Consider the following 25,420-nt stretch of genomic DNA (forward strand, 5'->3'; position numbering starts at 1 on the left):
GGGGCATTCAGTAGTTATTTCTCTCGTTTATTGATTGGAGATTTGTTTGTTTCGTTCCTTTTTCTAAAAAAAAAATTTGACTATGTCTGAGCAGGCAGACTGTGTGCTCTTTGTTGTTTGCTCATCTGTGCGCTCAATACTTTTCACCTCCTTCTGCAACTGGCAGGTTCAGTCACTCAGATATAATACAGCAAAGCAGGTCTAGCTGAAGAGGAGCCACTGGGATGGGTTGTTTGTGGCACTCACTACAGCCACCAGGGTGGGTCGGTAATCAGTGCTCGGCAGGTTCCAGTAGGCCGTGCCTGCACTGCTTGGTGGTGTGATGTCAAGCGCACGGTGCAGGTAGGCAGGATGCAGCGGGGAGATGGTTATGTGTAGAGCTAAGCGGCTGTTTTGTCTCCTGCTGGACGCTCCATGAGGCTGCTTTCTCGTACCCCCATTTGCTGGTCTCCGATAGGAGTCTAAGATGGTGGATCCGTGCTGCGTTAGCTGGTAGGGGACTCTGCATGAATCTCTCCTCGCTCTCCGTTCTCTGTCAGTATTCTCACTCCATTTGGTGCTTGGCTGAGCTCTTTATCTCTTCATTTGATGTTTTAGGGTTTCAGGGTTCTTGTATTCTCTGTTTGGCTTAGTTTTTCGGATCTTTGCTGTGGAGTGATGGCGTGGTGCTTCTGCCTAGAGCGCCATTTTGCTGGAACTCCTGGTTTAAGTTTTAAAGATTATCATCTCAGCACAATAGTTTCAGGGGTTCATCCAGCCTTCATGGCTCCAGAAAGTCTAGAGTTCATGAGAATTCGAAATTCTGTTTTGCATTTTCCTCTTTTTGGTCAAGATTCTTCTATATAATCTTGGATCAGATGCTCAGTAATGGTAACCGGTATCATCCAGTTCTGGTCTCATGGAAAAGGGAGCAGTTGTTCATGGAGACTATTAGCCACACATTCCTTATCCTCCTCCTATTCCGAACTCTCCTTCTTTCTCTGTTGCTCCAAGTGAATGGAGACAAATTGCCATGCCTTGCCTGGCTGCTTGTAAGCTTTTAAGAGCCCAGGCGCTAGCAACAAACTGGGAGGTAGAACAGAAGCACTAAACATGTTATTAGGCCAATTAAACAGGATGTCCTGTGAAACCATGACCCTAAACCTCCAAACCAAGGAACCAAATCTCATGAGATTTTTGTTTGTACGTAAGCAGTCTCAGTGGCTTCTTTTTTTTCTTTGGTAAATATATGTATCACAATTTCTGCCAGTTCAACTTTTTACAGGCGTACAACATATTGACAGCAATTACAATAATCAACTGTGCAACCCTATCCTTAATCAATGCAATATTTCCATCACTGCTAACCCTCCATTCCCGCTCCTTCCCACCCGTGGTAACCACTAATAAACTTGGTCTCTATACGTTTGCTTTTTCTTGTCTTTTTATATAAGTGAGGCCATATAATACTTATCCTTTTGTGCTGACTTATTTCACTAGGCGTAATGTCTTCAAGCTCCATCCATATTGTGGCATGTATCCAGACTTCATTTCCTCTACTGGCTGAGTAGTATTCCATTGTATATATGTACCACTTTAGTTTATCCATCTGTTCATGGGCGTTTAGGTTGTTTTCACCTTTTGATCATTGTGAATAGTGCTGCAGTGAACACTGGTGTACAAGTCTCTATTTGAGTCTCTGCTTTCAAGTCTTTTGAGTATATACCTAGGAATGTAATTGATGGGTCATATGGCAGTTCTATTTTTAGTTTTTTGAGGAACTGCTACACTGTTTTCACAATGGCTGTAACATTTTGCATTCCCACCGGAAATGTGTAAGTGTTCCAATTTCTCCACATCCTCACCAACATTTGTTTTTGTTGTTTTTGTCTTAGCCATCATAGTGGGAGTGAAATGATATCTAATTGTGATTTTTATTTGCATCTTTCTGATAGCTAATGACGTTCTGCATCTTTTCATGTATTAGATGGTTATTTGAATTTCCTCTTTGGTGAAACGTCTATTCAAGTTTTGCCCATTTTATGCTTGGGTTATTTGTCTTTTTGTTGAGTTGTCAAAGTTTTGTATATATTTTGGTTATTAGATTCTTATTCCATATGTGTTTTCCAAAGATATTCTGCCAATCAGTAGCTTGTCTTTTCACTTTCTTGACAAAGTCTTTTGACGAACAAAAGTTTTTCATTTTTAGGTCATGGAAGCTCCATAGACACATCCAAACTCCCTGAGGGACCAAATTACTGGACTGAGGGCTGGGGACCGTGGTCTCGGTGAACATCTAACTCAATTGGCATAACATAGTTTATAAAGAAAATGTTCTACATCCTACTTTGGTAAGTAGCATCTGGAATCTTAAAACCTTGTGAGTGGCCATCTAAGATACTCCACTGGTCTCACCCCTTTGGGAGCAAGGGAGAATGAAGAAAACTAAAGACACAAGGGAAAGATTAGTCCAAAGGACTAATGGACCACAACTACCACAGCCTCTACCAGACTTAGTCCAGCACAACTAGGTGATGTCCGGTTACCAACACTGACTGCTCTGACCGGGATCATAATAGAGGGTCCCGGACAGAGCTGGAGAAAAATGTAGAACAAAATTCTAACTGAAAAAAAAAAGACCAAACTTACTGGTCTGACGGAGATTGGAAACCGCCTGAGAGTATGGCCCCCGGACTTCCTTTTAACAGTACTGAGGTCACTCCTGAGGTTCATACTTCAGTCAAAGATTAGATAGGTCCATAAAACAAAACGAGAATAAATGGGTACACCAGACCAGGGGCAAGGACGAGAAGGCAGGAGGGAACAGGAAAGCTGGTAATAGGGAACCAAGGTAGAGAAGGGGAGAGTGTTGATATGTCAAGGGGTGACAACCAATGTCACAAAACAATGTGTGTATTAATTGTTTAATGAGAAACTAATTTGCTCTGTAAACCCTCATCTAATACACAATAAAAAAAGGGAAAAAAGTTTTCATTTTTATCTGGTCCCATTTATTTTGTCATTTGCTGTTTGTGCTTTTGTTATTATATTAGATAATCCATTGTTAAAAGCTAGGCATGACAGCATTGCCCGTGCATTTTCTTCTGAGAATCTTATGGTTTCAGTTTGCACATTTAGGTCTTTAATCCATTTTGAATTTGTTTTTGTGTATGTTGTGAGACATGGATCCTGTTTCATTTTTCTGCATGTGGAAATCCAATTTCCCAACATGGTTTATTGAAGACACTCTTCTTTCCCCATCAAATGGACTTAGAACCCTTGTCAAAAATAAGTTGACCATAGATGTGTGGGTTTATTTCTGGACTCTCAATTCTATTCCTCTGGTTTATGTGTCTATTGTTGTGCCAGTAGCAGAATTTTTTGATTGCTGTAGCTGTATAATATGTTTTAAAATCAGGAAGTGTGAGTCCTACTTTGTTCTTCTCTCTCAACATTGCTTTAGTTATTTGGGGCCTCTTGCCATACCACATAAAGTTAAGGATTGGTCTTTCTATTTCTGAAAGAAGACTGTTGGAATTTTGATCGGTATTGTGTTGAATCTATAGATCAATTTAGGTATTGACATCTTAGCAATATTAAGTCTTCTAACCTAAGAAAATGAAAACTCTTTCTATGTATTTAAAGCTTCTTAAGAGCTGTGCTGCTAACCAAAATGTTGGCAGTTCGAATACACCAGCCACTCCTTAGAAACCCTACGGGGCATTTCTACTCTGTCCTATTGAGTCATTATGAGTCAGAATCAGCTTACAGCAATGGGTTTTTGTTTGTTTGTTTTAATCTCTTTCAGCAGTGTTTTATAATTTTCATTGACTAAGTCTTTCACGTCCCTGGCTAGGTCTATTCCTAGGTATTTTATTCTCTTAGATGTTATCGTAAATGAAATTGTTTCTCTAGCTTCCCTTCTACATTTCTCATTGCTGGCATGTAGAAACCCAACTGATTTTGTTTTGTCGACATTGTACCCTGCAACTTTGCTAAATTCCTCTATTGCCTCTAGAAGTTTTCTTGTGGACTCTGGGATTTTCTGTATGTAGGATTATATCATCAACAAATAGCAATAATTGTACTTTTTCTTTTCCAATCTGGATACTTTTTATTTCTTTTTGTCTTATTGCTCTAAGGAATCCTGGTTGCACAGTGGTTAAAGCGCTCAGCTGCTAACCAAAAGGTGGGCAGTTTGAACCTACCAGCCACTCCACGGGAGAAAGATGTGACAGTCTGTTTCCATAAAGATTTTCAGCTTTGTAAACTCTATGGGGCAATTCTACTCTGTCCTATAGGGTCACTATGAGTAGGAATCGACTCAACCTAGTGGGTTTTTTTTTTTTTTTTTTTGGAGGAGGAGATTTATTGCTCTGGCTTGGACTTCTAATATAATATTGAATAGAAGTGGTGAGGGGGGCACTCTTTTTTTAATGGATGAAAAAATTTATGGTGCTTTTTATGAAGATTTGCAGAGTTAATTTATTTTTCATTGAACAATTAATACACATATTGTTTTGTGACATTGGTTCCAACCCCATAACTAGTCAACACTATCCCCTTTTATACCTTGAGTTCCCCATTACCAGCTTTCCTGTCGCCTCCTGCCTTCTTGTCCTTGCCCCTGGGAAGGTGTGCCCATTTAGTCTCATTTTGTTTCTTGGGCCTGTCTAATCTTTTGCTGAAGGGTGAACCTCAGGAGTGACTTCAGTACTGAGTTATAAGGGTGTACAGGGGCCATACTCTTGGGGTTTCTCCAGTCTCTGTCAAACCAGTAAGTTTGGTCTTTTCTTTCAGTTAGAATTTTTGTTCTACATTTTTCTCCAGCTCTGTCCGGGACCTTCTATTGTGATCCCTGTCAGAGTAGTCAGTGTTGGTAGCCGGGCATCATCTAGTTGTGCTGGACTAAGTCTGGTGGAGGCTGTGGTAGTTGTGGTCCATTAGTGCTTTGGACGAATCTTCCCCTTGTGTCTTTGGTTTTCTCCATTTTTCCTTGCTCAAGATGGAGTGGGACTCCAGTGGAGTATCTTAAATGTCCACTCACAAGCTTTTAATACCCCAAACATTACTCATCAAAGTAGGATGTAGAACATTTTCTTTAAAAACTATGTTATGCCAATTGAGTTACATGTTCACCGAGACCATGGTCCCCAGCCCTCAGTCCAGTAATTCGGTTCCTCAGGGAGTTTGGATGTGTTTATGAAGCTTCCGTGACCTTGCCTTGGTCAAGTTGTGCTTGCTTCCCCAGTATTGTGTACTATCTTACCCTTCACCAAAATTACCACTTATCTATTGTCTAGTTAGTGTTTTTTTCCTCCCCACCTCTCCCCTCCCTTGTAACTACAAAATATTGTTTCTTTCTGTGTGTAAACCTTTTCATGAGTTTTTATGATAGTGGTCTCATACAGTATTTCTCCTTTTATGATTGACTTATTTCACTCAGCATAATACCCTCCAGGTTCATCCATGTTGTGAGATGTTTCGCAGATTCATTATTGTTCTTTATCATTGTGTAGTATTCCATTGTATGTATGTACTATAGTCATCTGTTGATGGACAGTTAGGTTGTTTCCCTCTTTTTACTATTGTGAATAACTCTGCAATGAACATGGATGTGCATATGTCTATTCGTGTGACAGCTCTTATTTCTCTAGGATATATTCCTAGGAGTGGGATTGCTGGATCCTATGGTATTTCTATTCCTAGCTTTTTAAGGAAGCGCCATAACATTTTCCAAAATTGTTGTACCATTTTGCATTCCCACCGGCAGTGTGTAAGAGTTCCAGTCTCCCAGTAGCCTCTCCAACATTTGTTATTTTTCTATTTTTTTGATCAGTGCCGGTAATATCAACGTGAAATAGTATCTCATTGTAGTTTTGATTTGCATTTCTCTAATGGGTAATGATGGCAAGCATTTCCTCATATACCTGTTAGTCACCTGAATGTCTTCTTTGGTGAAGTGAATGTTCGTATCTTTTAATTGAATTATTTGTCTTTTTGTTGTAGAGGTGTTGCATTTTCCTATAGATTTTAGAGAGAGACCTTTGTCGGATTTGTCATAGCCAAAATTTTTTTCCCAGTCTGTAAGGTCTCTTTTTGCTCTTTTGGTGAAGTCTTTTGATGAGTATAAGTGTTTAATTTTTAGAAGCTCCCAGTTGTCTAGCTTATCTCCTGGTGTTTGTGTATTGTTCGTTATGGATTATATCCTGTTTATGCCATGTATTAGGACCCCTAGCATTGACCCTATTTTTTCTTCTATGATCTTTATAGTTTTTCATTTTATATTTAGGTCTTTGATCCATTTTAAATTAGTTTTTGTGTATGGTGTTAGGTATGGATCCTGTTATGTATTTTTGTAGATGACCATCCAGTTTTACCAACACTATTTTGTTAAAAAGACTGTCTTTTCTCTATTTGACTTTGGGCCTTTGTTGAAGATCAGATGACCATAGGTGAATGGATTTATATCTGGGTTCTCAATTCTGTTCCAGTGATCAATGTATCTGTCATTGTAGCAGTACCAGGCTGTTTTGACTACCACAGCTGTATAGTAGGTTTTAAGGTCAGGAAGTGTGAGTCCTCCTACTTTATTCTTCTTCTTCAATAGTGCTTTATTTATCCAGGGCCTCTTTCCTTTCTATATAAAGTTAATGATTAGTTTTTCCATCTTATTAACTAATGCTGTTTTTATTTGGTTCAGGGTGGCATTGTATTTGTAGAATTGCATTGTGTGGCATTGGCATTTTCACAATGTTGGTCTTCCTTTCCATGAACATGGTATGTTTTTCCATTTACGTAGGTCTCTTTTGGTTTCTAGCTGTAGTGATTTGTAGTTTTCTTTCTATAGGTCTATTATATCCCAAGTTAGATCTATTCCTAAGTTTTTTATTTTTTTAGGGACTGTTATAAATAGTATTGCTTTCCTCATTTCATTTTTGGAGTTCTGTTTATTGGTCTATAGGAATCCAACTGATTTTTGTATGTTTATCTTGTATCCTACTACTCTGCTGAATATTTCTATTAGTCCCAGCAGTTTTCTCATGGAGTCCTTTGAGTTCTCTATGTTTATTATCATGTCATCCATAAATAGAGATAGTTTTACTTCTTCCTTACCTATTTGGATGCCCTTTATTTCTTTTTCTTGCCTTATTGCTCTAGCTAGGACTTCCAGCACAATGTTAAAGAGCAGTGGTGATAAAGGGCATCCTTGTCTTGTTCCTGTTCACAAGGGAATGTTTTCAGTATTTCTCCATTAAGAGTGATGTTGGCTGTTAGTTTTGTATAGATATCCTTTATTGTGTTGAGGTGTTTCCCTTCTACACCTATTTTATTGGGAGTTTTTATCAGGAATGGGTGTTGAACTTTATCAAATGCCTTTTCTGTGTCGGTTGAGGCGATCATATGATTCTTTTCTTTTTTTGTTTACGTGGTGGATTATGTTGATTGATGTTCTGATGTTGAACCACCCTTGCATGCCTGGCATAAATCCCACTTGGTCATGGTATATTACTATTTTTGTATGATACTGAATTCTATTGGCTACAATTTTGTTGAGAAATTTTGCATCTACATTCATGAGAGATATTTGTCTGTAATTTTCTTTTTTTGTTATGTCTTTACCTGGTTTTGGTATCAGGGTTATGCTGGCTTCATAGAATGAATTCAGAAGTATCCCTTCTTTTTATATGTTTTGAAATAGTTTGAGTAGTGATAGTGCAAGCTCTTCTCTGAATGTTTAGTAGAATTCTCCAGTGAAACCACCCAGGATAGGGCTTTTTTTAAGGGTTTTTTTAATTACCTTTTTGATCTCTTGTTATGGATCTGTTCAGATTTTCAACTTCAGTTTATGTTAGCTTAAGTAAGTAGTGTGTTTTTAGAAATTTATCCATTTGCTCTAGGTTTTCAAATTTGTTGGAGTATAATTTTTCATGGTACTCTGTTGTGATCCTTTTTATTTCATTTGAGTCTCTTGTAATGTCCCTTATTTAATTTCTTACTTGGGTTATTTGTGTCCTCTCCTGCTTTTCTTTTGTCAGTTTGGCCGATGGTTTGTCATTTTGTTGATCCTTTCAAAAACCTAACTTTTGTTGATTCTTTCTATTGTTTTTGTGTTCTCTATTTCATTTTTTTATGCTCTGATCTTTATTATTTCCTTTCTTCTGGTGGCGGTGGGCTTTTTCTTTTTGCTGTTCTCTTTATATTTGTTCTAGTAGTATAGCTAATGTTTTGATTTTGTCCCTTTCTTCTTTTTGGATGTGTGCATCTATTGTTATAAATTGACCTCTGAGGACTGCCTTTGCTGTGTCCCAAAGGTTTTGATACAATGTGTTTTCTTTCTCATTTGGTTCTAGGAATTTTTTGATTCCTTCTTTGATTTCTTCTATTACTTAGTGGCTTTTAAGTAAGGTGCTATTCTATAATGGTTAAGATTGTGTGTCAACTTGGCTGGACCATGATTCTCAGTGTTTATATGTGATCACTCCCATGATTGAATTATGCTGTGAGTAGCCAATCAGATGAAAGGGAGTTTCCTTGGAACTGTGGCCTGCATCTGAATATATGTAGACGTTCCGGCTTTTTGCTCTCTCTGGATCCTGTGGCTGCCTCCTGTCGTCTCACCTCCAGTTCTTGGGACTTGAGCTGTCAGCTCATCTGCCAAACTTGGGATTCATCGATATTCACAGCCTGTGAGTGGAGCCCTGTTCTCTGACCTGCCAATCTTGGGTCCACCAGCTTCTGTGGCTGCGTGAATTGGGAGAGGCGTTTACCTTGATCCATGCACTTGGGACATTCTAGCCTCTACAGTCACATTAACTGTCTCCTTGATATAAGTCTCTCTCTCTATATTTATACACTTTACTGCTTTTGCTTCTCTAGAGAACCCAGCTTAAGACATTTGATACTGAGAGTGGTTCTAGAGAAACAAAATAGTAAAGATGAATTTTCTAAATTGGTTCTCAAGTCTGGTTAGTCTTAAAGATGTTGATGACTCTGCTTCCAGCAGTAAAGAGGGCACTGCTAGTCCGGGGAGTGAGGTGGTGATACAAATATGCAAAATATCACCACCAGTAGATGAGGTATTGGTGAAAGGTGAGGCTCGGAGTCAACACATGTGTGATATCTTTCTACAGCTTTGTCAGAATGAGAAGTATAAGGAAGCTGGTTGGTTTGTTCTACTTTCACTAGACAAACTGGTGAAAGAAAGAGATGCACTCAGGGTTTCAGAGTCAAAGCTCAAGTGCTGAATAAATGACCTCAAGGCTGACACTTTGCTTTGAAAGAAAGCCTTATTTCTTGCAGTAACAAAGCTGAAATTGCCAAAAACCGAACCCAGAGTCTTATTGTAAGACTGGCTGAATTACAACGCCAGCTCCATTGCTAACATCAAGAGGTGAATGAAGTTAAAGTAAGAGCATCGATTGGGAAGAAATGGGATTCTGAAACTTCGGATGGGGACATATGTGCAGATAATCAGGAATCTGGGGACACTGAGCCCCTAAATTCTATTGAATCACCCTGCCAGCAGAACCAGTCCCATCTGAAAAGATTACTTCATGTTTGTCTGCTAAACCACCCTGCCCAGAAAAACCATTAGCCCCTCCACTCCCATCTAATGAGATTAGCCCTAGCCCAGCTGCCTCTACAAGCCCTTGCCTGAGTCATTGCCTGGGGCATCACCTGAGGCAGATGCTTTACAAGACAGTGGTGAATGTTCTCAAAACAATTCCACACTATGGATTCTGGCTTCTAGACCTATAACTAGGCTTAAGTCCCAGCGAGCCCCAAAAGGTGAAGTACAAAGTGTGACCCAGGAGGAGGTATGCTACACTCCAAAAGAACTACCTGAGTTTTCTAATACGTACAAACAGAAACCTGGGGAATATATGTTGGGAATGGCTATTAAGGGTGTGGGATAATGGTGCAAGGAACGTAAAGATGGATCAGTCTGAGCTTATTGATATAGGTCCACTAAGCACAGATTATTCATTCAATGTTTCAGCTTGAGAAGTTAGGAAAGGATCTAATAGTTTATTTGGTTGGGTTGCTGAAGCATGGATTACGAGGTGGCCTACACTAAACCAAGTTGAAGTATCAGACCTGCCTTGATATACTGTAGAAGAAGGTATCCAAAGGCTTAGGGAAATTGGCATGCTAGAGTGGATTTATCAAGTTAGACCAACAGACCCACACGTGGAGTGCACAGAGGACACACCTTTTACCACAACTGTGAGGAACAAATTTGTGAAGAAAGCTCCAGCGTCTTTGAAGACTGCTGTGATTGCTGTTTTATGTAAGTCAGATTTGACAGTGGGAACAGCCCTAACTGAATTAAGACACCTAACTACAATGGGGCTGATTGGACCCTGTTGTAGTAGGGGCCAAGTGGACAAAGACAAGGTGGGTGTGGTTACAGTAATGGACAGAGGAGTCAAAGAAGTAATCAGAATAGTCTGACTCATATGGACTTATGGTATTGGCTACTTAATCATGGTGTCTCTAGGAGTGAAATAGATAGGAAATCTACTAAATATTTACTTGATCTGTACAAACGGATGAATTCTAGGTCAGGTGAACAGCAGTCTAATTCAAATCGCCAGAATAGAGAGTCATGGTCCCTCAATCAATTCCCAAATATGAGCGAGTTTGAAGGCCCACAACCCCTTGAATGAAGGGGAGGCCATGTCCTCTTGAGGAAGGACTCCAATACACTGCCAAAAATTTTTACTGTTAATCTTTCTCCCAGCCTTCCCCAAAGGGATCTACAGCCTTTTACGAGACTGACTGTTCATTGGGGTAAAGGAAATAATCAGACTTTTCGGGGATTACTGGATACTGGCTCTGAACTGACACTAATTCCAGGACACCCAAAACGTCACTGTGGTCTGCCAGTCAGAGTGGGAGCATATGGAGACCAGGTTATTAATGAAGTCTTGGCTCATGTCTGTCTTACAATAGGTCCAATGGTCCCCGAACCCATCCTGTAGTGATTTCCCCAGTTCCAGAATGCATAATTGGAATAGATATACTCAGCAACTGGCAGAACCCTCACTTTGGATCCCTGACAAACAGAGTAAGGGCTATTATGGTAGGAAAAGCCAAATGGAGGCCATTAGAACTGCTTCTACCTAAGAAAATAGTAAACCAAAAGCAATACCACATTCCTGGAGTGATTGCAGAGATTACTGCCGCCATCAAGGACTTGAAGGATGCAGGGGTGGTGATTCCCACCACATCTCCATTCAGCTGGCCTATCTGGCCTGTTGAAAATACAGATGGAAATTGGAGAATGACAGTAGATTATCAAAAACTTAACCAAGTGGTGACTCCAATTGCAGCTGTTGTTCCAGATGTAATTTCACTGCTTGAGCAAATTAATACATCTCCTAGTACCTGGTATGCAGCTATTGATCTGGCTAATGCCTTTTTCTCCATACCTGTTTCAAAGGACCACCAGAAGCAGTTTGCCTTCAGCTGGCAAGGCCAGCAGTATACTTTCACTTGCCTACCTCAAGGCTACATCAACTCTACAGCCCTGTCATAATTTAGTCTGCAGGGAACTTGATCACCTTTCCCTTCCACAGGATGGCACCTGGTCCATTACATTGATGACATTATGCTGATTGGACCTAGTAAGGAAGAAGTGTCAATGACTCTGGACTTATTGGTAAAACATTTGCGTGCTAGAGGGTGGGAAATTAATCCCACAAAAATTCAGGCACCTTCCACCTCAGTGAAATTTCTAGGGGTTCAGTGGTGAGGGGCATGTCGAGACATTCCTTCTAAAGTGAAGGGTAAGTTATTGCATCTGGCTGCTCCCACAACTAAAAAGGAGGCACAACGTCTAGTGCGCCTCTTTGGATTTTGGAGGCAACATATTCCTCATATGGGTGTGCTACTCCGGCCTATTTATCAACTGACTCCAAAAGCTGCTAGTTTTGAGTGGAGCCCAGAACAAGAGAAGGCTCTGCAACAGGTTCAGGCTGCTGTGCAAGCTGCTGTGCCACTTGGACCATATGATCCAGCTGATCCAATGGTGCTTGAAGTGCCAGTGGCAGATAGAGATGCTGTTTGGAGTCTTTGGCAGGCCCTTATTGGTGAATCACAGCACAGACCATTAGGGTTTTGGAGCAAAGCTCTGTCATCCTCTACAGATAACTAATCTCCTTTTGAGAAACAACTTTTGGCTTGTTACTGGGCCTTAGTAGAGACTGAACGCTTAACCGTGGGACACACAGTCACCATGCGGCGTGAGCTGCCAATCATGAACTGACTGTTGTCCGACCCACAGAGTCAGAAAGTTCGACATGCACAGCAGCACTCCATCATTAAATGGAAGTGGTATATATGAGATCAGGCCTGAACCAGACTTGAAGACAAAAGTAAGTTGCATGAGGAAGTGGCCCAAATGCCCATGGTCTCCACTCCTGTCACATTACCTTCCATCTCCCAGTCTGCACCTATGGCCTCATGGGGAGTTCCTTATGATCAATTGACTGACGAAGAGAAAACTCATGCCGGTTTACAGATAGTTCTGCATGATATGCAGGAACCACTCGGAAGTGGACAGCGGCAGGACTACAGCCCCTTTCTGGGATCTCCCTGAAGGACAGTGGTGAAGGGAAATCCTCTCAATGGGTAGAACTTTGAGCAGTGCACCTGGGTGTTCACTTTGCTTGGAAGGAGAAAAGGGTAGATGTGCGATTATATACTGATTCATGGGATGTGGCCAATGGTTTGGCTGGATGGTCAGGGACTTGGAAAGAACATGATTGGAAAATTGGAGACAAGGATTTATGGGGAAGAGGTATGTGGATATACCTCTCTGAATGGGCCAAAGAAGTGAAGATATTAGTGTCTCATGTGAATGCTCACCAAAGGGTGACCTCAGCAGAGCATGATTTTAACAGTCAAGTGGATAGCATAACGTGCTCTGTGGAAACTAGTCATCCTCTTTCCCCAGCTACTCCCGTCATTTCTCAATGGGCTCATGAAAAAGTGGCTATGGTGGCAGGGATGGAGGTTATGCATGGGTCCACCAACATGGACTTCCACTCACCAAGGCTGCCTTGGCTACAGCCACTGCCGAATGCCCAATCTGCCAGCAGCAGAGACCAACACTGAGTCCTTGATATGGCACCATCCCTCGAGGTGATCAGCCAGCAACCTGGTGGCAAGTTGATTACATTGGACCATTCCCATTATGGAAAGGGGAGCATTTTGTCCTTACTGGAATAGACACTTAACTCTGGATATGGATTTGCCTTCCCTGCATGCAATGCTTCTGTCAAAACTACCATCTGTGGACTTACAGAATGTCTTATCCACTGTTATGGTATCCTACACAGCATTGCCACAGATCAAGGGACTCACTTCACAGCAAATGAAGTGCAGCAGTGGGCCCAAGCTCATATAATCCACTGGTCTTACCATGTTGCCCATCATCCTGAAGCAGCTGGATTGATGGAACGGCCTTCCAAAGACACAATTACAGCACCAGATAGGTGGCAATACCTTGCAGAGTTGGGGCAATGTTCTCCAGGAGACTGTATATGCTCTAAACAAATGTCAAATATATGGTGCTGTTTCTCCCATAGCCAGGATTCATGGGTCCAGGAATCAAGGGGAGGAAATGGGAGGGGCACCACTCACTATTACCCCTAGTGACTCACTTGCAAGATTTTTGCCTCCTGTCCACTCGACCTTATGCTCTGCAGACCTAGAGGTCTTAGTTCCAGAGGGAGGAAAACTTGCACCAGGAGACACATCACTGATTCCATTGAACTGGAAGTTAAGAATACTTCTGGCCATTTTGGGCTCCTTATGCCTCTGGATCAACAGGCAAAGAAGGGAGTTACCATACTGGCTGGTATGATTGATCCTGATTACCAAGAGGAAATTGGATTGATGTTACATAACAGAGGTAAAGAAGACTATGTCTGGAGTGCAGGAGATCCCTTAGGGTGTCTCTTAGTACTACCATGCCCTGTGATTAAAGTCACTGGAAAACTACAGCAACCCAATTCTGACATAACTACTAATGACCCAGACCCTTCAGGAATGAAGGTTTGGGTCACTCCACCAAGCAAAGAACCACAACCATCTGCGGTGCTTGCTGAGGGCAAAGGGAATATAGAATTGGTAGTGGAAGAAGGTAGTTCTAAATACCAGTTATGGCCACGTGACCAGTTGCAGAAATGGGGACTGTGATTGTTATGAGTATTGCTGCTTTGTATGTGTGATCAAATATTTTTGTTTCCTTTGCTTATAGAATATAAGATGTAAACGGGGCTAGTGTATTTTCTATTGTACGTGTGTCTGTTGTATCATGTTAGGCACAAGTATGACTTTCTAATTGTCTTTATTCAGAGATTATGTATGGTTTAAGGAGATGTGTACATGTGCCAAGTTGACAAGGGGTGGACTGTAATGGTTAAGATTGTGTGTCAACTTGGCTGGGCCATGATTCTCAGTGTTTATATGTGATCATTCCCATGATTAAATTATGTGAGTAGCCAGTCAGATGAAAGGGCGTTTCCTTGGGGCTGTGGCCTGCATCTGAATATAAGCAGATGTTCTGGCTTTTTGCTCTTTCTGGATCCTTTGGCTGCCTCCTATCATCTCACCTCCAGTTCTTGGGACTTGAGCTGTCAGCTTATCTGCCGAACTTGGGATTTGTCAATCTTCACAGCCTGTGAATGGAGCCCTGCTCTCTGACCTGCTGATCTTGGGTTTGCCAGGCCCTGTAGCTATGTGAATCAGAAGAAACCTTGTGGTCTTGTCTGCTGATCTTCGACTTTGTCGACCTTCACAGTCTGTGAGTGGGAACCCTACTCTCCGACCTGCAGATTTTGGGCTCATCAGCTTCTGCAGCTGCGTGAATTGGGGAAGGCCTCTACCCTGATCCATGGACTTAAGACGTTCTAGCCTCTACAGTTGTGTGAGATGTTTCCTTGATATACATCTCTCTTTATATATATTTATACACTTTACTGCTTTTGCTTCTCTAGAGAACCCAGCCTAAGACATATTCATTTTCCTTGCATTTGTTTTTTTTTTTTTTTTTTTTTTTTTTTTTTTTTTTTTTTTTTTTTTTTTTTTTTTTTTTTTTTTTGCTTACTGTTCCTCTTGTTAATTTCTACTTTTTTGATGTTGTGATCAGAGAAGGTGCTTTGTATTATCTCAGTGCTTTGGATTTTGTTGACAATTACTTTGTGGCCCAAGATGTGGTCTATTCTGGAGAATGTTCCATGTGCATTAGAGAAGAATGTCTACTTTGTATCTGTTGGGTGGAGTGTTCTATATATGTCTATGAGGTAAAGTTGGTTAACTGTGGCCTGTAGGTCTTCTGTATGTTTGTTGAGTTTCTTTCTATATGTTCTGTTCTTTACCAAGAGTGGTGTTTTGAAGTCTCCTACTATTATTGTGGAACTGTCAATTTCTCTTTTCAGTGCTTTGGAGTTTGTTTTATGTATTTTGGACCCTACCCTATCATTCAGTTAGTAGATATTTATTATGGTTATGTCTGCATGGTGGATTGTCCCTTTAATCATCGTATAATATCCTTCCTTGTCTTTTACAGTGGATTTTGCTTTAAAGTCTATTTTATCTGAGATTAGTATTACCACTCCTTTTCTCTTTTGGTTGCTGTTTGCTTTATATATTTTTTCCATCCTTTGATTTTTAATATATTTATATCTTTGTTTCTAAGGTGTGTCTCTTGTAGATAGAATATTGATGACTCCTGTTTTTGTAATCCATTCTGTCTCTTTATGGGTGCATTTAAGCCATTTGTGTTCAGTGTGTTTATTGATAGCTGTAAGTTTATCGCTGCCATTTTATAGCCTTTTTTTTTTTTTTTAGTGGCGCTGATGTTTTCTTTTTTCCTCTTACTCTCCTGTACTTAATTCCTTTTGATTGTGTGGTTTTTCGTTTGTTTGTTTCTTTCTTTCATTTTTGTAGATTTTGTGTTTACTGAGACTTTATGTTTTGTTTTGTTTTTTTTTCTCTTTCTTTATTTTGATGAGTAGGTTTGTTAAATTTCTTTATGGTTATCTTGAAATATACCCCTATCTTCCTAAATTTAAACTAGTCTTTTATTACCTGTTATTGCCTTGACATCCTCTCCATTTGAAAGTTCTTTACTGTCATGGTTTGAATTATGTCCTGCAAAAAATGTGTGTATCAATTTGGCTAGGCCATGATTCCTGGTACTGTGTAATTTCCTGTATGTTGTAAACCTGCCTCTATGATGTTAATGAGGGAGGATGGGAGGCAGTTGTGTTAGTAAGGCAGGACTGGATCTACAAGACTAGATTGTGTCCTGAGGCAATCTCTTGAGATATAAAAGACAGAAGTGAGCAGTGAGACAGGGGAACCTCACACCACCAAGAAAGCAGTGCTGGGAGCAGAGTACGTCCTTTGGACCTGAGGTTCCTGTGCTGAGATGCTCCCAGACCAAGGAAAGACTGAGGCATCACAAGGACCTTCCTCCAGAGCCGACAGTGAGAGAGGGAGCCTTTTCCTGGAGCTGATGCCATGAATTTGGACTTGTAGCCTACTGGACTGTGAAGACAATAAATTTCTCTCTGTTTAAACCATCCACTTGTGGTACTTCTGTTAGAGCAGCACTAGATGACTGAGACATATACCTACGCTGTTTATTCCTTCTTTTATTATTCTGATGTTGTAATTACAGTTTGACCTTTCTGGTTCCCTGTTGTAAATCTTCTGGTTTTGTTTTATTCTTGAGAGTTCATTACTTAGGTTGGTATCTGGCTGATGCTGTCCTGCGTCCTAGATTCAGGTTTTTGTCTGATATTGCTGGTTCCCTTACCAAAGGACTCCCTTTAATAATTATTGTAAGTTTCATTTGGTTTTTTACACATTTACTTAATTTCTGTTTATCTGGAAATCTCCTAATTTTGTTGTTGTATTTGAGCAAGAATCTTGCAGGATATATTATTCTTGGTTGGCAATTTTTTTTCAATGTTTTATGTATGTCATCCCATTGCCTTCCTGCCTGCATGGTTTCTGCCGAGTAATCAGAGCTTAGTCTTATTGTTTCCCCTTTGTATGTGACTTTTCGTTTTTCTTGAGCTGCTCTTGGGATTCTTTGTCTTTGGTTTTAGAGACTGTGATGGTGATATGTCTTGGTTATTTTCTTTTGGGGTCTATCCTATATGGGTTTTGTTAAGTTTCTTGAATAGTCAGTTTTTCATCTTTCATGACATTAGGGAAGTTTTCTGTCACCAAATCTTCAAAGATTCTCTCTGTGTTTTTCATTTTACCCCCTGTTGTAGAATTCCAATCGCACACAAATTTTTGCTTTTGATTATATCCCACAACATTTTCAGGGTTTCTTCATTTTTTGATTTTTCCTTAAAGTGGTATCCAAGGATTTGTCTTTAGTTTGGCTGAACCTGTCTTCCATTTTTTCATATTTGCCCCTAAAACCTTCTATTGCACTGTCCATTTCTGAAATCTTGTTTACCTTTTGGATTTCTAATTGCTGTTTTTGTATGATTTCTAGTTGTTTATTTATTTTGAGATTTTGTTTGTGTATTATTTTCCTGAATTCTTCCATTGCTTTGTCTCTGTTTTCCCTGATTTTGTCTGTATTTTACGTGATTTTGTCATTTTTTCCTTATTTTCGTCTATGTTTTCCTTCATCTCTAGGAGAGCCCTGACTATTAGAGTTTCGAATTCCCTATCAGGTAGTTCCAGTGACTTTTCTTCCACCAGAAGGTCATCTGGTTTTTTATTTTGGTTGCTTTCTGGAGCCATCCTGTCTTGGTTTTTTTTTTAATTTTTTTTAAATATGTTTTGATATTGCCTGCTGTCTTCGGGACATTTAGGAATTATTTTCTTCATTTATTGATTGTAGATGTGTTTGTTTCATCCTGCTTTTTGTTTTATTTGATTATGTCTGGGCAGGCAGGCTGGGCATGTTTTGTTGCTTACTTGTCTATAGGCATGATACGTCTCACCACCTTGTCCAGGTGAGCAGGGCCAGTCTCTTAACAATGGTTCAGCAGGGCAGGTCCAGCAGCAGGGAACGGGCAAGTATGGGTAGTTTGTGGCAGGTACTGTGGATGAGGGTGCATTGCCGGGGGTAGTGCGGTGCAAAGTCTAGTGGTCCTTGCCTGTGCTACTTGGTGGCACCGTACTTTTTGTGCAGTGCAGATAGGCAGGAGGGAAAGGAGAGGATGTGATGTGTGGAGCTAAGTGGATGAGAGAAGGAAGAGAAAGAAGAGAGAGAGAGAAACAGAAGCAAAAAGAAAAAATGAAGGAAAAAAGAAAAAGCAAATAAAATGGCAGTGCAGTAGGATTCAATGGGTGGCGGTGGGACAGACCTATCAAGGACATGTGCTAGTGACTCTCTAGCCAAGTGGTGCAGCTTGGGCTGTCAAGAAGAGGCATGGGTGGTGTGCAGGGCTAGGTGGGTAGTAGAAAGAAAAGAAGGGAAAGATAGAGAAGAAACAATAACAAAACAAAAATGAAAACAACAACAAAAATAAATAAATATGGTGCTTGGGGAGCCAGCTGTTGGGGGCAGGGTGGAATTGGGGTGGCAGTGAGACAATGTCTCTAGCCAGGCTATGTGGCATGGCCTGTTGGGAAGGGACAGAGGCAGCGCAGGGCCTAGATGGACGGAGAATGAAAAGGGAGAAGGGGAGAGATAAAGAAAAATAAAAAATATGGCACTGAGGGAGCCGGCCTGTGGGGGTGGCATACAGCTGGGGACACTGTGTGCCAGAGGCTCTCTAGCTAAGCAGTGTGGCACAGCCTTCCTGAAGGGGGGGGGGGGGCAGCACACAGGGTTAGGCATGCAGGAGAAAGAAAAGGAAGGTAGGGAGAAAAAGAGAAGAAACCAAAAATAAAATGGCTCTGAGGGAGCCTGTTGGTGGGGTCGTGTGGAACTGGGAAAGCCATGTTCTGGTGGCTCTCTAGCCAAGCAGTGTGGCACAGCCCATCAAGAAGAGGATTAGCTGGGCAGAAGACAGGAAAGGAAGGAAGGGAAAGAGAGTAGAAACAAAAAAAAAATGGTGCTGAGGGAGGCTTTTGTTGGGGTGGTTCAGAACCGGGGAAGCTGTGTTCTGGTGGATCTCTAGCCAATCAGTGTGGCACAGCCCATCAAGAAGAGGACTAGCTGGGCAGAAGAAGGGAAAAGAAGGAAGGTAGAGAGATAGAAGAAACGAAAAAAAAAAAAAAAAAAAATGGTCCTGAAGGAGCAGGCCAGTGGGTGTGGGGCAGACCTGGGCGGCAGTGAACTGGGGTCTCTCTGGCCAAGCAGCCCTTTAGAAAGTGGCAGAGGCTGCGTAGAGGGAAGAAGGGTGGAGGTGGGAAAGCGTGTATCCTTGGTTACCAGGTGTTCTGTCCTGTTGGGAGCTCCATAGCTGTTCTTGGTGGCTGAGGTCCAAGATGGTGAATCCGTGCCACGTTAGCTAGTAGGGGACCTCCGCTCTGTAGCTCTCCTCGTTCTTTGTTCTCTGTCAGTTTCTTATTTCATTAGGTGCTTGATCGAGTTCTTCATCCCTTCATTTGACGCTTAGGGTTCCAGGATTGATGTTTACATCTGTTTTATTTAGTTTTTTGAGTCTTTGCTGTAGAAAGATGGCATGGTGGTTGTATCTATAGTGCCATGTTGGCTCTGCCTGAGAGAGTGGGCACTCTTATCTTGTTCCCAATTTCAAGGGGAAGGCTCTCAGTCTTTCTTCATTAAGTATAATGTTGGCTCTTGGCTTTTTACATATGTCTTGAATCATATTGAGGAATTTAGTAGTTATTCTTAGCTTTAATCACCAACATGTAACATGTCTTTTTTTCCTCTGGCTGTTTTAAGATGTTCTCTTTATCACTAAATTTCAGCAATTTAATTATGATGTGTATTCCTGCAGTCTTTCTGTTTATCCTTCTTGGGGTTTGCTGACCTTGGATTTGTGATAGGAAACTATTTAACAAATAGGAAAATTGTGTGCTCATTTCTTCAAATAATTTTCAGTCCTCTCTTCTCCACTTCTCATCTTCTGAGACTTTACTTTTATATAAGACTGCTTGATATTACTCCAGAGGTCACTGAGTTTCTTATTTTCAGTGCTTTTCTCTTTGTCCTTCATTTTGGATAGTTTTTGTTGTCAAATCTTCAAATTCATTCCTATCGTCCTGTATAACTCTTGCTGTGTCTAATCTACTGTTAAGTCTATCCAGGGATTTTTAAATTCTGATCTGTCATCTTTGTCTCTAAATTTTCCATTCAGTTATTTTTTTATAGTTTCCATTTGTCTTCTTATCTTATTTTAAATCTTTGAACATATCTATAATATTTGTTTTAAATTCTATCTGATAATTCCATCAACTCTGTCATTTCTGGGTCTTTTCTATTGGCTTATTTTTCCTTCTGATAATGAGTAACATTTTCTTGATTCTTTTCATGACTAGTACTTTTTTTGATTTCAAGAAGTGAGCATCTTGAGGGATGGAATATTGCTATTTCAACAAAATTTTAAATTAATTTAAGAAATCACACATCATTTAGAAGACATATAATATTTATCTTATGTTTAATCATGCTATAGAGTATTAATACTTTGTCACTCAGATAAGAAACATCAGAAAATGATGAGAAAATAAAGCATGATATACCAATATAGTAGTGTCTTCACTATTTTTTTTATTTTCCTTTAAGACCATGACTGATGGGGCAGCCTTATAATCAATCAAATTTAATGATCACTTTTTGAGAATTAACATTTAATTTTAAGATTAAGTATGTGTAGTCTAATCAAAATATTAGGACTACTATAATGTACACAATTTAAAGTATTTAGTCATTGGAGTATAAGAAATTTTATACTCTAGGCTTTTGTTTCCTGAAGATAAATAAATCTCTGTATTTTTTTTTAATTTGCATAAACTTGGGTCATATTTTAAATTTAAAATTTCTTCATATGGTAATAAAAGTGTAGTCAGTACCTGATCTCTGTCATTTTGTAAAGGCACTAAAATTTTTTGCCCAGAAATAGTGCCATTCTTCATCTTCACTTCACCCAGAGACAATGTTTAATGACTCCAGCAATTTGTTAGCTATTGAAGTCATGAAAAAATCAAATCTGAGTAAATCAAAAGGATTCCAGGCCTAGTTCTTAGGAAGAAAAATTCTTGCTTAGACAGAGAAAAGGATTAATAAAGGCTGGGATGCACTAAACACAGGAAAAGATATTTATGGCAGCAAATATTAAAGTTAAATAGGACAAAAAAAAAAAAAAAATCAAGACATAGTGAATTCCAGATAGCAAGAACAAAGAGTAGCACATGCTAGCCACTCCCTGCACCAGCCAGTTGTGCCACTGCCTTTCCTTTCTTTCAGAGGAACTGCTCACTGTTCCCCACCCCCGACCCCGCAGCACTGGATCAGTTCCAAAATGTTCACATAAGGTACACCACCTAGATATTGATATGTAACAATAATCAGAGGTGATACGGTTTGAGACTTCATGAAAACAACAACCTTCTAAGAATTGCCTCCCCACCCTAAGAAGATTGGAACCAGTATTTCACAAGATTTAGCTAAGTAGGCTAATTGGACAACAGCCATGAATGCTATTTAATGGGATTTTAATTGTAAATTACTTCTCTCAAAGAACTATTAACACAGCAAGGACAACTCCCTGAGACAGACGCAGCAGCCCAGAGAGGTTTCCCTTCCTCGAGGAGGCAGTGTGGTGCAGTAGTGGAGAACACAGTTACAGGAGTCTGGTTATATTCACATCTGATGAGTGACCTTGGACAAATGATTTACTTTCTATGTGACTCCAGTTTCTTATTTGCAAAATAAGGATAATTATACAGTAATTTCTTCCCCATAAGGTTAGTCATGGAGATTAAAGCCTTCTAGCTATTGTTAGTATTTTTAAGTTTTCTGATTCCGCAGACCCTCCGTGTGGGTCCTACGTGGTCCATGTCTCACAGAGCCCAGAATTGCTACATTTGCTCTCCTGAATTTGTGCCCTATAACTAACTGGAGAACATTCACAGCTCCTCAGAAGTGCTTTGTCAAAGTGCAGTCCTTACATTCAGAGTTTTCATCAAATCTACTTAGAAAAGGTTGTGTTTCTCCAGCTTAATGCTCACCAGTGGCTCCTCATTACCCTTTCAATGGGCTCCCTTCACTTTCTTAGCCTTTAGGCTTCTGTTTCTCTTTGAGGGTTTTCTATCTGATCCTCTGTTCATTAGGATCCATTTTTAGCTTCATATTGTTGCAGAAGGGTGGGTTTTATCTTCTAGCCTTTTGGAAGATAAAAATCCTTTCACGTTGGGTGCAAGCTGGATGCCCACTTGGAAGAGATCTGGATGCTATTTTACTTTCTGTGGAATAGGTTGAAAGACTCTTCCTGTCTACTGCAGCCCCAGGTTTACTATTTAATCATTTCACACTCATCGCCATAAAGGCCACACAAGTTTGTTTGGTCTAAATGTGTGAGTAAAGCAATAGTGGTACAAAGTGATCCATAATTGTGCAAAATCATAATCTATATAAATAATTGAGTAAAATAAATGAACGACTATGACAGGAGTTTGTTTACAAGTAGAATTATCATATGTCCCAGTTTGCTCAAAACAGTCCTCATTAATGCCTGTTGTCTGAGCATTCCATTCATTTTTTCTTTTTTGTTTGTTTGCTTGTTTTTGTTTTTTTAATTCTTAATGAAGCATTGTAATGTTGTTGTTGTTGTTAGGTGCCATTGAGTTGGTTCTGACTCATAGAGACCCTATAGCATGGTAATAGTTACATTAAAATAAATCAAGATGAGTTTGGTAGGTTTCCATCTTGTATTTTCAGCTTATTTTCTTGTACTGTGGGAGATGATTTGACAATGAATAAAATACTCAGTTTAATACAACCAGTGATAACATAACCAGTGATAACTCATTTCTCTTTTCCAGATTTCCAGCATAATTAACACCTTCCTTTCATAAAAGGGCAAAATCTAGAGTATTTGATAGAACAAAGCACTCTTGGATAGGACTGGCAGGAGACAGGTACCTTCTGACCTTGTTCAGTGTTACGAGCCTTCAATTCTGTGCTCCTGAAGACCACTTGCTGTGCCAGCCAGGTGTGCCATGGCCTTTGTTACACAACCTGTTAGATTATAAGGCTGCCAGTCCACCAGATGACCACATCAGTGAGAAATTTCGGATAGTATAAGCTACTTATGTATCTTCTCATCAAGAACATACAGTAGTCTGAATGCTCTTGTTGTTGTTGTTAGGTGTCATCGAGTCAGTTCCAACTCATAGCGACCCTATGTACAACACTGCCCAGTCCCATGCCATCCTCATGATTGTTGTTACACTTGAGACCATTGTTGCAGCCACTGTGTCAGTCCATCTCCTTGAAGGTCTTCCTCTTTTTTGCTGACCCTCCACTTTACCAAGCATGATGTCCTTCTCCATGCACTGGTCCCTCCTGATAACATGTGCAAAGTATGTGAGAGAAAGTCTCGTCATCCTCGCATCTAAGGAGCATTCTGGCTGTACTTCTTCCAAGACAGATTTGTTTGTTCTTTTGGCAGTCCGTGGTATATTCAGTATTCTTCGCCAACACCACGACTCAAAGGTGTCAATTCTTCTTTAGTCTTCCTTATTCATTGACCAGCTTTCACACGCATATGAGGCATGGTATTAAAAATAGCATAGCTTGGGTCAGGCGCACTTTAGTCCTAAAAGTGATATCTTTGTTTTTTAACACTTTACAGAGGTCTTTTGCAGCAGATTTGCCCAAAGCAATGAATCATTTTTTTTCTTGACTGCTGTTTCCATGGGTGTTGATTGTGAATCCAAGTAAATGGAAATCCTTGACAACTTCAATCTTTTCTCTGTTTATCATGATATTGCTTATTGGTTCAGTTGTGAGGATTTTTGTTCTCTTTAAATTGAGTTGTAATCCATACTGAAGGCTGTAGTCTTTGATATTCATCCATAAGTGCTTCAAGTCCTCTTCACTTTCAGCAACAAGGTTGTGTCATCTGCATATTGCAGGTTGTTAATGAGTCTTCCTCCAATCCTGATGCCACATTCTTCTTCCTATAGTCCACCTTCTCCGATTATTTGCTCAGCATACAGATTAAATAAATGTGGTAAAAGATACAACCTTGCTGTACACCTTTCCTGACTTTAAACCATGCAGTATGCCCTTGTTCTGTTCGAATGACTACCTCTTGATCTATGTGCATGTTCCTCATGAACACAATTAAGTGTTCTGCAATTCCCACTCTTTGAAACGTTATCCATAATTTGTTATGGCCCACACAGTCGAATGCCTTTGCATAGTCAATAAAACACAGGTAAACATCTTTCTGTTGTTCTCTGCTTTCAGCCAGGATCCGTCTAACACCCAGTGATATCCCTGGTTCCACTTCCTCTTCTGAATCTAGCTTGAATTTCTAGCAGTTCCCTGTTGATGTACTGCTCCAACTGCTTTTGAATGATCTTCAGCACAATTTCACTTCCATTTGATATTAATGATATTATTTGATAACTTCAGCATTTGGTTGGATCACCTTTCTTTGGAATAGGCATAAATATGGATCTCTTCCAGTCAGTTGGCCAGGTAGCTGTCTTCCAAATTTCTTGGCAAAGATGAGTAAACACTTCCAGCCCTGCATCTGTTTGTTGAAACATCTCAATCGGTATTCCATCAATTCCTGGGGGTTTGTTTTTCCCAAATGTCTTCAGTGCAGCTTGGATTTCTTCTTTCAGTACCATTGGTTCTTGATTATATGTTACATCCTGAAATGACTGAATGTCAACTAATTCTTTTTGGTACAGTTACTCTGTGTATTCCTTCCATCTTCTTTTGGTGCTTCCTGTGTCATTTAGTATTTTCCCTGTAGAATCCTTCAGTATTGCAACTCAAGGCTTGAATTTTTTCTTCAGTTCTTTCAGCTTAAGAAATGCTGAGCATGTTCTTTCCTTTGGGTTTTCTAACTCCAGGTCTTTGCACATGTCATTATAATACTTTACTTTGTCTTCTCTAGCCACCCTCTGAAATCTTCTGTTCAAGTCTTACTTCATCATTTCTTCCATTCGCTTTAGCTACTCAACGTTCAAGAGCAAGTTCAGAGTCTCTTCTGACATCCATTTTGGTCTTTTCTTTCTTTCCTGTCTTTTCTTTTTAATTTTTTTTTTTTTATTGAACTTTAGATAAAGGTTTACAGAACAAATAGTTTCTCTTTAAACAGTCAGTACACATATTGTTTTATGACATTGGTTAACAACCCCATGACATGTCAACACTCTCCCTTCTCGACCTTGAGGAACTTTTTTTGCTGAAGATATACATAGCCTAAGTTACACCATTTTGAAAGTTTCTACATGTGCAATTCAGTGACATTGATTACTTTCTTCCAGTTGTGCTGCTATTCTCACTATCCTTTTC

This window comes from Trichechus manatus, unplaced genomic scaffold (assembly GCF_000243295.1).
Source record: "Trichechus manatus latirostris isolate Lorelei unplaced genomic scaffold, TriManLat1.0 scaffold00018, whole genome shotgun sequence".
In the NCBI taxonomy this organism is placed as follows: Eukaryota; Metazoa; Chordata; class Mammalia; order Sirenia; family Trichechidae; genus Trichechus; species Trichechus manatus.